Below are 12,741 nucleotides of genomic sequence, written 5' to 3' on the forward strand. Positions count from 1 at the left end.
CCCTCGTTGTTTCATGTATTTTGGCTGCGAGGGTGTGATTGAAGGGCACAAGCAGTGCATATGTTCGCCTGTCTTAACTCATCTCCTTCCGCCTTCTTCAGACTGTGCGGCCCCATGGCCGTGGCAGGCGATAAAGGATCAGCTGAGGCCGCCCAGTCTGAAGCAGGTGTAAGGACATGTGTGAGCGGCGAACATATTTACTGCGCAAGGCCACAAATCCCAGCTCTGCAGTGTGACTTTATCAAAAGACACTGCGGGTCTGGGATTCATGGCCATTGATAACCGCACCGGCTAACATGAAATGAGGTGAGAAGACAGGCAGTGCTCACAGCGCATGGCCAAGGGATCACAATAGTGCAGACTCCTGTACAGCAAAAAAAAAACGCTCACGAGGCTGCGCCCAGCACCAAGGCGTTATTTTTGGATACCTGTGCTGCGTCGCCTTAAAAACACAAGTCACGCCTCCAATACAGTTCTACTGTACAATGGGCAAAATTGTGTACGTCTTTCATTCTGCGTGGGCAATGAGCAAAATTTAAAGAGCAACCTTTCACTTGTAGAGCAGTACTGCTGCACAAGGTGTGGCTCTTCTACATTGTAACACCTGAGGGTGGGTTAAGGGTTACCTTTGAATTTGGTTCAATTAGGCTTTGGCCTACACTCTGCTCCTCCTGGGCTCTAACTACGCCAGTTGGGGCCCGGAAGTGCTGGCTGCACAGAGGAAAACACCCGCCATTGTGTCAGTGGGGTTCAGGACCGCCAGCTGTTCCCCTGCTGTGTAGCCGGCAACGTGTCCAGCACAAGCCACGCTGGCACAACAGACCAAAAGCTGCCACCAGTGCAGGCTTCGGCCTACACTCTGCTCCTCTCCTCCTCCTGCTGACCCTGGGCTCTAACACCGCCAGTTTCTGCCCAGACGTGCTAGCTGCACAGAGAAAAACACCAGTCAATGTGTCAGTGGGGTTCAGCACCGCCAGCTGTTCCCCTGCTGTGTAGCCGGCAACGTGTCCTGCAAACGCCATGCAGGCACCTGAACTGAAATTAAAGGGAACCTGCCCCCCCAGGTGTTTCTATGTATAACAGCCACCTTGTACAGCAGTACTGCTGCATTTGTACAAGGTGGCTGACTTTTTCTCATTGCCCACGTGGAACTCAACATGTACAAAATGTGTCTCATTAGAGACCATTACAATGTCCCTGAGGTGTGACTTTCCTTTTTAATGACACGCAGCACCCCCCTTGTTAGCGCTGCCCGTCTTCTGACATCATTGGTTGGCTGGCTGTGCCTGTGCGTCCACCCTGCCCGACACAACGCCCCTCGTTGTCTGATCTATTTTGACTGCGAGGGTGTGATTGATGGGCATATGCAGTGCATATGTTCGCCTGTCTTCACTCATCTCCTTCCGCCTTCTTCAGACTGTGCAGCCTTATGGCCGCGGCATGCGAGAAGGGATCAGCTGAGGCCGCCCAGTCTGAAGCAGGTGTAAGGACATTTGTGAGCGGCGAACATATTTACTGCAAAAGGCCATGAATCCCAGCCCCACAGTGTGAATTATTGAAAACACACTGGGGGTCTGGGATTCATGGCCATCGATAACCGCACCGGCCAACATGAAACGAGGTCATAAGACAGGCAGCGCTCACAGCGCATGGCCAAGGGATAACAAGAGCACAGACTCCTGTACAGCAAATAACAATGCTCAGGAGGCTGCGCCCAGCACCAAGGTGATATTTTTGGACACCTGTGCCGCGTCTCCTTAAAAAGACAAGTCACGCCTCCAATACAGTTCTACTGTACAATGGGCAAAATTGTGTACGTCTTTCATTCTGCGTGTGCAATGAGCAAAATTTAAAGAGCAATCTCTCACTTGTGGAGCATTACTGCTGCACAAGGTGTGGCTCTTCTACATTGTAACACCTGAGGGTGAGTTAAAGGTTACCTTTGAAATTGGTTCAATTAGGCTTCGGCCTACACTCTGCTCCTCTCCTCCTCCTGCTGACCCTGGGCTCTAACACCGCCAGTTTTTGCCCGGACGTGCTAGCTGCACAGAGAAAAACACCAGCCAATGTGTTAGTGGGGTTAAGCACCGCCAGCTGTTCCCCCGCTGTGTAGCCAGCATCATGTCCTGCAAACGCAACGCAGACACAAAGCTGCCTCCAGTGCAGGCTTCGGCCTACACTATGCTTCCCCTGCTTACCCTTTGCTCCAACACCGCTAGTTGGGGCTCTAGGAAGACAATCTTGAATAGGCAACGCATCCGTGTTCCAGCATTGCCAGCTGGTTCTCGGGCAGTGTTTTTGTCACGGGTACTTCCTCGTGCCCAGCCTGGTTCCAGCACCGTCAGCTGTTTCCGGGTACTGTCAAACTCACTGAGACGCCTATGCGTTGCCCCGTCATGTTGCGGTCGAGTTAGCCAACTCCAGGGTGCCTCCAGTTTAGGAGCATCCTATGTGGGCTGCGTGAATTGGTAGTCAAGGCTTGTTCTGTAGTGCCAGTAGGCCAAGCTCCCCCTGTAGGACTGTTGGGGTTCGGTAACTGCGGCTGCCTTGCGGCCTAGCTGTTCTCTCCTCTCCTGTGGACCTTCTGGTCCACCACCTGGTTCCAGCACCATCAGCTGGTTCCGGGCAGAGCCTTTGGCTTAGGTGCCTCCTCCTGGGTATCCGAGTTCCGCCAACGCCAGGCGGTCCTTGGTAGTGCTTTTAAGCGCGGGCACCTACAGCTTAGTAACCGGGTTCCAGCACCGTCAGCTGGTCCTCGGTGCCATTGGATCTTGCACACTGGGGCAACGCATCCGGGTTCCAGCACCGCCAGCTGGTTCCCGGCAGTGTTTTTGTCACGGGTACTCCCTCGTGCCCAGCCTGGTTCCAGCACCGTCAGCTGTTTCCGGGTACTGTCAAACTCACTGAGACACCTATGCGTTGCCCCGTCGTGTTGCGCTCGGGTTAGCCAACTCCAGGGTGCCTCCAGTTTAGGAGCTTCCTATGTGGGCTGCGTGAATTGGTAGTCAAGGCTGGTTCTGTAGTGCCAGTAGGCCAAGCTCCCCCTGTAGGACTGTTGGGGTTCGGTAACTGCGGCTGCCTCGCGGCCTAGCTGTTCTCTCCTCTCCTGTGGACCTTCTGGTCCACATCTTGGTTCCAGCACCGTCAGCTGGTTCTCGGCAGTGTCTTTTGCTCTTGTACCTTCTGCTCCCCATCCTGGTTCAAGTACCGTCAGCTGGTTCCGGGCAGAGCCTTTGGCTTAGGTGCCTCCTTCTGGGTATCCAAGTTCCACCAACGTCAGGTGGTCCTTGGTAGTGCTTTCAGGCACGGGTACCTCCTGCTTAGTAACCGGGTTCCAGTAACGTCAGCTGGTCCTCGGTAGTTCCATTGGCTCTTGGACCTTCGGCTACCCATCCGGGTTCCAGTACCGTCAGCTGGTTCTCGGCAGTGTCTTTTGCTCTTGTACCTTCTGCTCCCCATCCTGGTTCCAGTAACGTCAGCTGGTTCCACGCAGACCCTTTGGCTTAGGTGCCTCCTCCTGGGAATCCGAGTTCCGCCAACGTCATGCGGTCCTTGGTAGTGCTTTTTAGCACGGGTACCTCCTGCTTAGTAACCGGGTTCCAGTAACGTCAGCTGGTCCTCGGTAGTTCCATAGGCTCTTGAACCTTCGGGTAGCCATCCGAGTTCCAGTTCCAATAGCTGGTTCTTGGCATTTTCTCAGCCTTCTTGTACCTTCTGCTACATTTCCAAGTTGAAGACCCTAAAGTCGACGACCCGGAAGACCACCCCTAAGATGACGACGACACCAGAGACGACAACCAGTGAGATGACGACGACCCTGGAGATGACGACCCTGAAAACCACCCCTATGACGACGACGGCGGAGACGACAACCCTGGAGACGACAACCCTGGAGACGACGACATGGAACACCGAGAAGCAGAAGAACAAGAGGCTGCAGAACAAAGAGCAGAAGAACATTAAGCATAACACTTAATATCAGAGCAAAAGATATTATCTAAATTATATGCAGAAGAAGACTAAGCAGTGTATGGGGGTGAGTCCGTTCCTCCTCGTGGTGCCCCTGGATAAAGCCTGATGCTGCAGGCCAAACTGAACGCGGACAAATGTAACTTTTGTGACAGGCAGAACGGAAGGTGTAATCTTCAAACTTTTATAGATAACAACTACGGCAATGCCTGTCACAAATGAGAATATGATGAAGAAGTAGAATAGGAAGAATAATAACAGTTGAATAAAATGAATATGTAGAATAGGAAGAATAATAATAGTTGAATAAAATGAATATGAAGAATGTAATAAAAAAAAAATAGGTAGAAGATGAAGAAGAAGATGAATAAGGTGAAGAAGAAGTTGATGTCAAAGACGCTGATGATGATGAAGATGAAAGTGTGGGAAAAGAAAAAAAAAAGAAGGGGAAGGGCGTGGAATAGTGAAACATCAATATCTGACAAAATAAAAAAAAAATTACATAGTCAATATCTTTGTCACTCCGAACGTCTTTAAAAAAAAAAAAAATCATGCTATTCTATTTGATTGGGCTAAACCTCTATGCCTTTAATGTCTCCGCCACCTCCCCAAATACATCCTGCATTATTCTTAGTTAGTAACATAGTTAGTAAGGCCGAAAAAAGACATTTGTCCATCCAGTTCAGCCTATATTCCATCATAATAAATACCCAGATCTACGTCCTTCTACAGAACCTAATAATTGTATGATGCAATATTGTTCTGCTCCAGGAAGACATCCAGGCCTCTCTTGAACCCCTCGACTGAGTTCGCCATCACCACCTCCTCAGGCAAGCAATTCCAGATTCTCACTGCCCTAACAGTAAAGAATCCTCTTCTATGTTGGTGGAAAAACCTTCTCTCCTCCAGACGCAAAGAATGCCCCCTTGTGCCCGTCACCTTCCTTGGTATAAACAGATCCTCAGCGAGATATTTGTATTGTCCCCTTATATACTTATACATGGTTATTAGATCGCCCCTCAGTCGTCTTTTTTCTAGACTAAATAATCCTAATTTCGCTAATCTATCTGGGTATTGTAGTTCTCCCATCCCCTTTATTAATTTTGTTGCCCTCCTTTGTACTCTCTCTAGTTCCATTATATCCTTCCTGAGCACGGGTGCCCAAAACTGGACACAGTACTCCATGTGCGGTCTAACTAGGGATTTGTACAGAGGCAGTATAATGCTCTCATCATGTGTATCCAGACCTCTTTTAATGCACCCCATGATCCTGTTTGCCTTGGCAGCTGCTGCCTGGCACTGGCTGCTCCAGGTAAGTTTATCATTAACTAGGATCCCCAAGTCCTTCTCCCTGTCAGATTTACCCAGTGGTTTCCCGTTCAGTGTGTAATGGTGATATTGATTCCCTCTTCCCATGTGTATAACCTTACATTTATCTTTGTTAAACCTCATCTGCCACCTTTCAGCCCAAGTTTCCAACTTATCCAGATCCATCTGTAGCAGAATACTATCTTCTCTTGTATTAACTGCTTTACATAGTTTTGTATCATCTGCAAATATCGATATTTTACTGTGTAAACCTTCTACCAGATCATTAATGAATATGTTGAAGAGAACAGGTCCCAATACTGACCCCTGCGGTACCCCACTGGTCACAGCGACCCAGTTAGAGACTATACCATTTATAACCACCCTCTGCTTTCTATCACTAAGCCAGTTACTAACCCATTTACACACATTTTCCCCCAGACCAAGCATTCTCATTTTGTGTACCAACCTCTTGTGCGGCACGGTATCAAACGCTTTGGAAAAATCGAGATATACCACGTCCAATGACTCACCGTGGTCCAGTCTATAGCTTACCTCTTCATAAAAACTGATTAGATTGGTTTGACAGGAGCGATTTCTCATAAACCCATGCTGATATGGAGTTAAACAGTTATTCTCATTGAGATAATCCAGAATAACATCCCTCAGAAACCCTTCAAATATTTTACCAACAATAGAGGTTAGACTTACTGGCCTATAATTTCCAGGTTCACTTTTAGAGCCCTTTTTGAATATTGGCACCACATTTGCTATGCGCCAGTCCTGCGGAAGTTGTTTTCCTTCATGTAGAATGAACCTCCAAGGAAAGAAAGGGTTTATTTTAATTCCGATATTTTGGTCCCATTGACTTGCATTGGGATCGGGTATCGGTATCGGCGATATCCGATATTTTTTGAATATCGGCCGATCCAATCCGATACCGATACTTTCCGATATCGGAAGGTATCACTCAACACTAGTGTTGAGCGATATCTTCCGATATTTGAAAGTATCGGATGGTATCGGCCGATACCGGCAAAATATCGGATCTCGCCGATACCGATACCCAATACCAATACAAGTCAATGGGACACAAATATCGGAATGTATCCTCGATGGTTCCCAGGGTTTGAAGGAGAGGAAATTCTCCTTCAGGCCCTGGGATCCATATTAATGTAAAAAATAAAGAATAAAAAAAATAAAAAATATGGATATACTCACCCCTCCGAAGGACCCTGGCTGTCACCGCTGCAAGCATCCACCTCCGTTCCTGAGAATTGCAGAGAGTGAAGGACCTTCGATGACATCACGGTCAGGTGACCGGTCACCTGACCGCTCACCTGACCGCGACGTCATTGAAGGTCCTTCACTCACTATATTCTCAGGTACGGAGGTGGACGCTTGCAGCGGTGACAGCCAGGGTCCTTTGGAGGGGTGAGTGTTGTGAATTCCGTTCTTGGGCTCCCTCCGGTGGTTGTAAATGGCACTTTTGTGAATTCTGCCCTTGGGCTCCCTCTGGTGGTTTTGAGTGGAACTGCCGCTCCTTGGGTTTAGCTTTAGCAGATGCTTTCACTAATCGTCTCTCCTGGCTCTGCTATTTAACCTGGCTCTAGTCTTCAGCCTATGCCACTTGTCAATGTTCTCTGGCTGGATTCACATCTCTGCTTGGATTCTCCTGGTTTCCTGACCAGTTCTGCTAAGATAAGTTCTGGCTTTGCTCATTTCAGTCCACATGTTGTGGACTTATTGTTCTGTGCATTCTATTTTTGTCCAGCTTGTCATTATGGATTTTTTCTGTTAGCTGGAAGCTCTGGGAAGCAGATTTACCCTCCACACCTTTAGTCGGGTGTGGAGATTTTGTAAACTCTGTGTGGATTGTTTTGTAGTTTTTATACTGACCGCACACTATCCTTTCCTGTCCTATCTATCACGCTAGACTGGCCTCCTATGCTAAAATCTGATTTCATTTCTGCGTATGTTATTTTCCCCTCCTCTCACCGTCAATATTTGTGATGGGCTATCTTTCCTTTGGGGATTTTCTCTGAGGCAAGATAGGTTTCCTGATTCCATCTTTAGGGGAAGTTAGATCTTAGGCTGTGCCGAGGGGTCTAGGGAGCGTCAGGTACCCCCCACGGCTATTTCTAGTTGCGCTGCTAGGTTCAGGGTCTGCGGTCAGTACAGATACCACCTCCTTCAGAGCTTGTCTCATGTTGTTCCTAAACCACCAGATCATAACAGTACAAGTGGCCAAAAATGAATTAAATGTATCTCAAAAGAAGGAAAAGAAAGTTCTGAACCATTTTTTTTTCTGTGTTCTGGTTTGCCTCTTTTTTCCTCTTGATATCTGGGTGGTGCAGGATATGTGCTCTGGCATGGATGCTCAGGGTTTGTTTTCTCGTGTGGATCAACTTGCTGCAAGAGTACAGAGTATCCAGGACTATATTGTCCAGACTCCGGCTTTAGAGCCCATAATCCCTTCTCCGGATTTGTTCTTTGGGGACAGATCCAAGTTTTTGAACTTTAAAAATAACTGCAAATTGTTTTTTGCTTTGAAACCCCGTTCTTCAGGTGATCCCATTCAGCAGGTGAAAATCATCATATCCTTGCTGCGTGGTGATCCGCAAGATTGGGCTTTTTCTCTTGAAACAGGGGATCCAGCATTATTGAATGTAGACGCATTTTTTCAAGCGCTCGGATTATTATATGACGAACCTAACTCTGTAGAGCATGCTGAGAAAACATTGTTGGCCCTGTGTCAAGGTCAGGAAGTGGCAGAGTTATACTGCCAGAAATTTAGAAAATGGTCTGTGCTCACTAAATGGAATGAAGAGGCTCTGGCTGCTATTTTCAGAAAAGGTCTTTCTGAAACCCTTAAAGATGTTATGGTGGGCTTTCCTACGCCTGCCGGTTTGAGCGAATCTATGTCTCTAGCCATTCAGATTGATCGGCGTCTGCGCAAGCGCAAAGCTGTGCACTATATGGCAGTATCCTCTGAGCATAGTCCTGAACCTATGCAATGTGATAAGATTTTGACTAGAATAGAACGGCAGGAATTCAGATGTCAGAATAGGCTGTGTTTTACTGTGGTGATTCTGCTCATGTTATCTCTGATTGTCCTATGCGTACTAACAGAGTCGCTAGGTCTGTTACCATTAGTACTATACAGCCTAAATTTCTCTTATCTGTGACCCTGATTTGCTCATTGTCGTCCTTTTCTGTCATGGCATTTGTGGATTCAGGCGCTGCCCTGAACTTAATGGAATTCGCCAGGCGCTGTGGTTTTTCCTTGCAGCCTTTGCAGAGCCCTATTCCTTTGAGGGGTATTGATGCTACACCCTTGGCCAAGGATAAACCTCAGTACTGGACACAGATGACTATGTACATTGCTCCAGCACATCAGGAAGATTGCCGTTTTCTGGTGTTGCATAACCTGCATGATGTTGTTGTGCTGGGATTTCCATGGTTACAGGAACATAATCCGGTGCTGGATTGGAAAACTATGTCTGTGACTAGTTGGGGTTGTCAAGGGGTACATAGTGACGTTCCTTTGATGTCAATTTCCTCTTCCCCCTCTTCTGAGGTCCCTGAGTTTTTGTCGGATTTCCAGGATGTATTTGATGAGCCCAAGTCCAGTTCCCTTCCTCCGCACAGGGACTGTGATTGTGCTATTAACTTGATTCCTGGTTGCAAGTTCCCTAAGGGCCGACTTTTCAATCTGTCTGTGCCAGAGCATGCCGCCATGCGGAGTTATGTTAAGGAATCTTTGGAGAAAGGGCATATTCGGCCGTCTTCGTCACCATTGGGAGCGGGTTTCTTTTTTTTTGCTAAGAAGGATGGCTCCTTGAGACCCTGTATTGATTATCGTCTTCTTAATAAGATCACGGTCAAATTCCAATACCCCTTGCCTTTGCTTACTGATTTGTTTGCTCAGATTAAGGGGGCTAGTTGGTTTACTAAGATTGACCTCCGAGAGGCATATAATCTTGTTCGTATTAAACAGGGTGACGAATGGAAAACTGCATTTAATACGCCCGAAGGCCATTTTGAATACCTTGTGATGCCATTTGGGCTCTCTAATGCTCCATCTGTGTTCCAGTCTTTCATGCATGATATTTTCCGCAATTATCTTGATAAATTCATGGTCGTATATTTGGATGATATTTTGATTTTTTCCAATGATTGGGAGTCTCATGTGAAGCAGATCAGGATGGTGTTCCAGATCCTTCGTGATAATGCTTTATTTGTGAAGGGGTCTAAATGCCTATTCGGAGTTCAGAAGGTCTCTTTTTTGGGTTTTGTTTTTTCTCCCTCGTCTATAGAAATGGATCCTGTTAAGGTCCAAGCTATTCATGACTGGATCAAACCCTCATCTGTGAAGGGTCTTCAAAAAATTTTGGGCTTTGCTAATTTCTATCGCCGTTTCATTGCCAACTTTTCCAGTGTGGTTAAGCCCCTTACTGATTTGACGAAGAAAGGCGCTGATGTGACGAATTGGTCCTCTGAGGCTGTTGAGGCCTTTCAGGAGCTTAAACGCCGATTTACTTCTGCCCCTGTGTTGCATCAACCGGATGTTTCTCTTCCTTTTCAGGTTGAGGTCGACGCTTCTGAGATTGGGGCAGGGGCCGTCTTGTCTCAGAGGGAGTCTGATGGTTCTTTGATGAAACCGTGTGCTTTTTTTTCCAGAAAGTTTTTGCATGCGGAACGCAATTATGATGTCGGCAATCGGGAGTTGTTGGCTATGAAGTGGGCGTTTGAGGAGTGGCGACATTGGCTTGAGAGAGCTAAACACCGTGTTGTGGTCCTGACCGATCATAAGAATCTGATTTACCTCGAGTCGGCCAAGCGGATGAATCCTAGACAGGCTCGATGGTCCCTGTTTTTCTCCCGTTTTGATTTTGTGGTCTCGTATCTTCCAGGATCTAAGAATGTTAAGGCTGATGCCCTCTCTAGGAGTTTTTCGCCTGATTCTCCTGGAGTCCTTGAGCCGGTTGGCATTCTTAAGGAGGGGGTGATTCTTTCTGCTATCTCCCCTGATTTGTGCCGGGTGCTTCAGGAATTTCAGGCTAATAGGCCTGACCGCTGTCCTGTGGGGAAGCTGTTTGTTCCTGATAGATGGACAAGTAAGGTAATTTCTGAGGTTCGTTGTTCAGTGTTGGCTGGTCATCCTGGGATTTTTGGTACCAGAGATTTGGTTGCTGGGTCCGTTTGGTGGCCTTCCTTGTCTCGCGATGTGCGTGCTTTTGTGCAGTCCTGTGGGACTTGCGCCCGGGCCAAGCCTTGCTGTTCCCGCGCTAGTGGGTTGCTTTTGCCTTTGCCGGTCCCTGAGAGGCCCTGGACGCATATTTCCATGGATTTTTTTTCGGATCTTCCTGTTTCCCAGAAGATGTCTGTTATCTGGGTTGTTTGTGACCGGTTCTCTAAAATGGTCCATTTGGTACCTTTGCCTAAGTTGCCTTCCTCCTCAGATCTGGTTCCATTGTTTTTTCAGCATGTGGTTAGTTTGCATGGCATTCCGGAGAATATTGTGTCTGACAGAGGTTCTCAGTTTGTCTCTAGATTTTGGCGGGCCTTTTGTGCTAGGATGGGCATTGATTTGTCTTTTTCTTCGGCGTTTCATCCTCAGACTAATGGCCAAACTGAGCGAACTAATCAGACCTTGGAGACCTATTTGAGATGCTTTGTTTCTGCTGATCAGGATGATTGGGTGTCTTTCTTGCCGTTGGCCGATTTTGCCCTTAATAATCGGGCTAGTTCGGCTACTTTGGTTTCACCTTTCTTTTGTAATTTTGGTTTTCATGCTCGTTTTTCTTCTGGGCAGGTTGAGCCTTCTGATTGTCCTGGTGTGGATTCTGTGGTGGACAGGCTGCAGCAGATTTGGACTCATGTGGTGGACAATTTGACGTTGTCTCAGGAAAGGGCTCAACGTTTTGCTAACCGCCGTCGGTGTGTTGGTCCCCGGCTTCGTGTGGGGGATTTGGTTTGGTTGTCTTCTCGTCGTGTTCCTATGAAGGATTCTTCTCCTAAGTTTAAGCCTCGGTTTATTGGTCCTTATAAAGTTTCTGAAATTATTAATCCGGTCTCTTTTCGTTTGGCTCTTCCAGCCTCTTTTGCCATTCATAATGTTTTCCATAGATCTTTGTTGCGGAGATATATGGTGCCCGTTGTTCCCTCGGTTGACCCTCCTGCCCCGGTGTTGGTTGAGGGAGAGTTGGAATATGAGGTTGAGAAGATTTTGGATTCTCGTTTTTCGAGGCGGAGGCTCCAGTATCTTGTCAAGTGGAAGGGTTATGGCCAGGAGGATAATTGTTGGGTTGTTGCCTCCGATGTCCATGCTACCGATTTGGTTCGTACTTTTCACTTGGCTCGTCCTGATCGGCCTGGGGGCTCTGGTGAGGGTTCCGTGACCCCTCCTCAAGGGGGGGGGGGGTACTGTTGTGAATTCCGTTCTTGGGCTCCCTCCGGTGGTTGTAAATGGCACTTTTGTGAATTCTGCCCTTGGGCTCCCTCTGGTGGTTTTGAGTGGAACTGCCGCTCCTTGGGTTTAGCTTTAGCAGATGCTTTCACTAATCGTCTCTCCTGGCTCTGCTATTTAACCTGGCTCTAGTCTTCAGCCTATGCCACTTGTCAATGTTCTCTGGCTGGATTCACATCTCTGCTTGGATTCTCCTGGTTTCCTGACCAGTTCTGCTAAGATAAGTTCTGGCTTTGCTCATTTCAGTCCACATGTTGTGGACTTATTGTTCTGTGCATTCTATTTTTGTCCAGCTTGTCAGTATGGATTTTTTCTGTTAGCTGGAAGCTCTGGGAAGCAGATTTACCCTCCACACCTTTAGTCGGGTGTGGAGATTTTGTAAACTCTGTGTGGATTGTTTTGTAGTTTTTATACTGACCGCACACTATCCTTTCCTGTACTATCTATCACGTTAGAATGGCCTCCTATGCTAAAATCTGATTTAATTTCTGCGTATATTATTTTCCCCTCCTCTCACCGTCAATATTTGTGGGGGGCTATTTTTCCTTTGGGGATTTTCTCTGAGGCAAGATAGGTTTCCTGATTCCATCTTTAGGGGAAGTTAGATCTTATACTGTGCCGAGGGGTCTAGGGAGCGTCAGGTACCCCCCACGGCTATTTCTAGTTGCGCTGCTAGGTTCAGGGTGTGCGGTCAGTACAGATACCACCTCCTTCAGAGCTTGTCTCATGTTGTTCCTAAACCACCAGATCATAACAGGTGAGTATAGCCATATATTTTCATTTTATTCTTTATTTTTTACATTAATATTGATTCCAGGGCCTGAAGGAGAGTTTCCTCTCCTCCAGACCCTTGGAACCATACGCACCGCACACTCCGATACCGATTTCCGATATCACAAAAATATCGGAACTCGGTATCGGAATTCCGATACAGCAAGTATCGGCCGATACCCGATACTTGCAGTATCGGAATGCTCAACACTATTCTTCAT

The sequence above is a fragment of the Ranitomeya imitator genome, chromosome 5 (assembly GCF_032444005.1).
Source record: "Ranitomeya imitator isolate aRanImi1 chromosome 5, aRanImi1.pri, whole genome shotgun sequence".
NCBI lineage: Eukaryota > Metazoa > Chordata > Amphibia > Anura > Dendrobatidae > Ranitomeya > Ranitomeya imitator.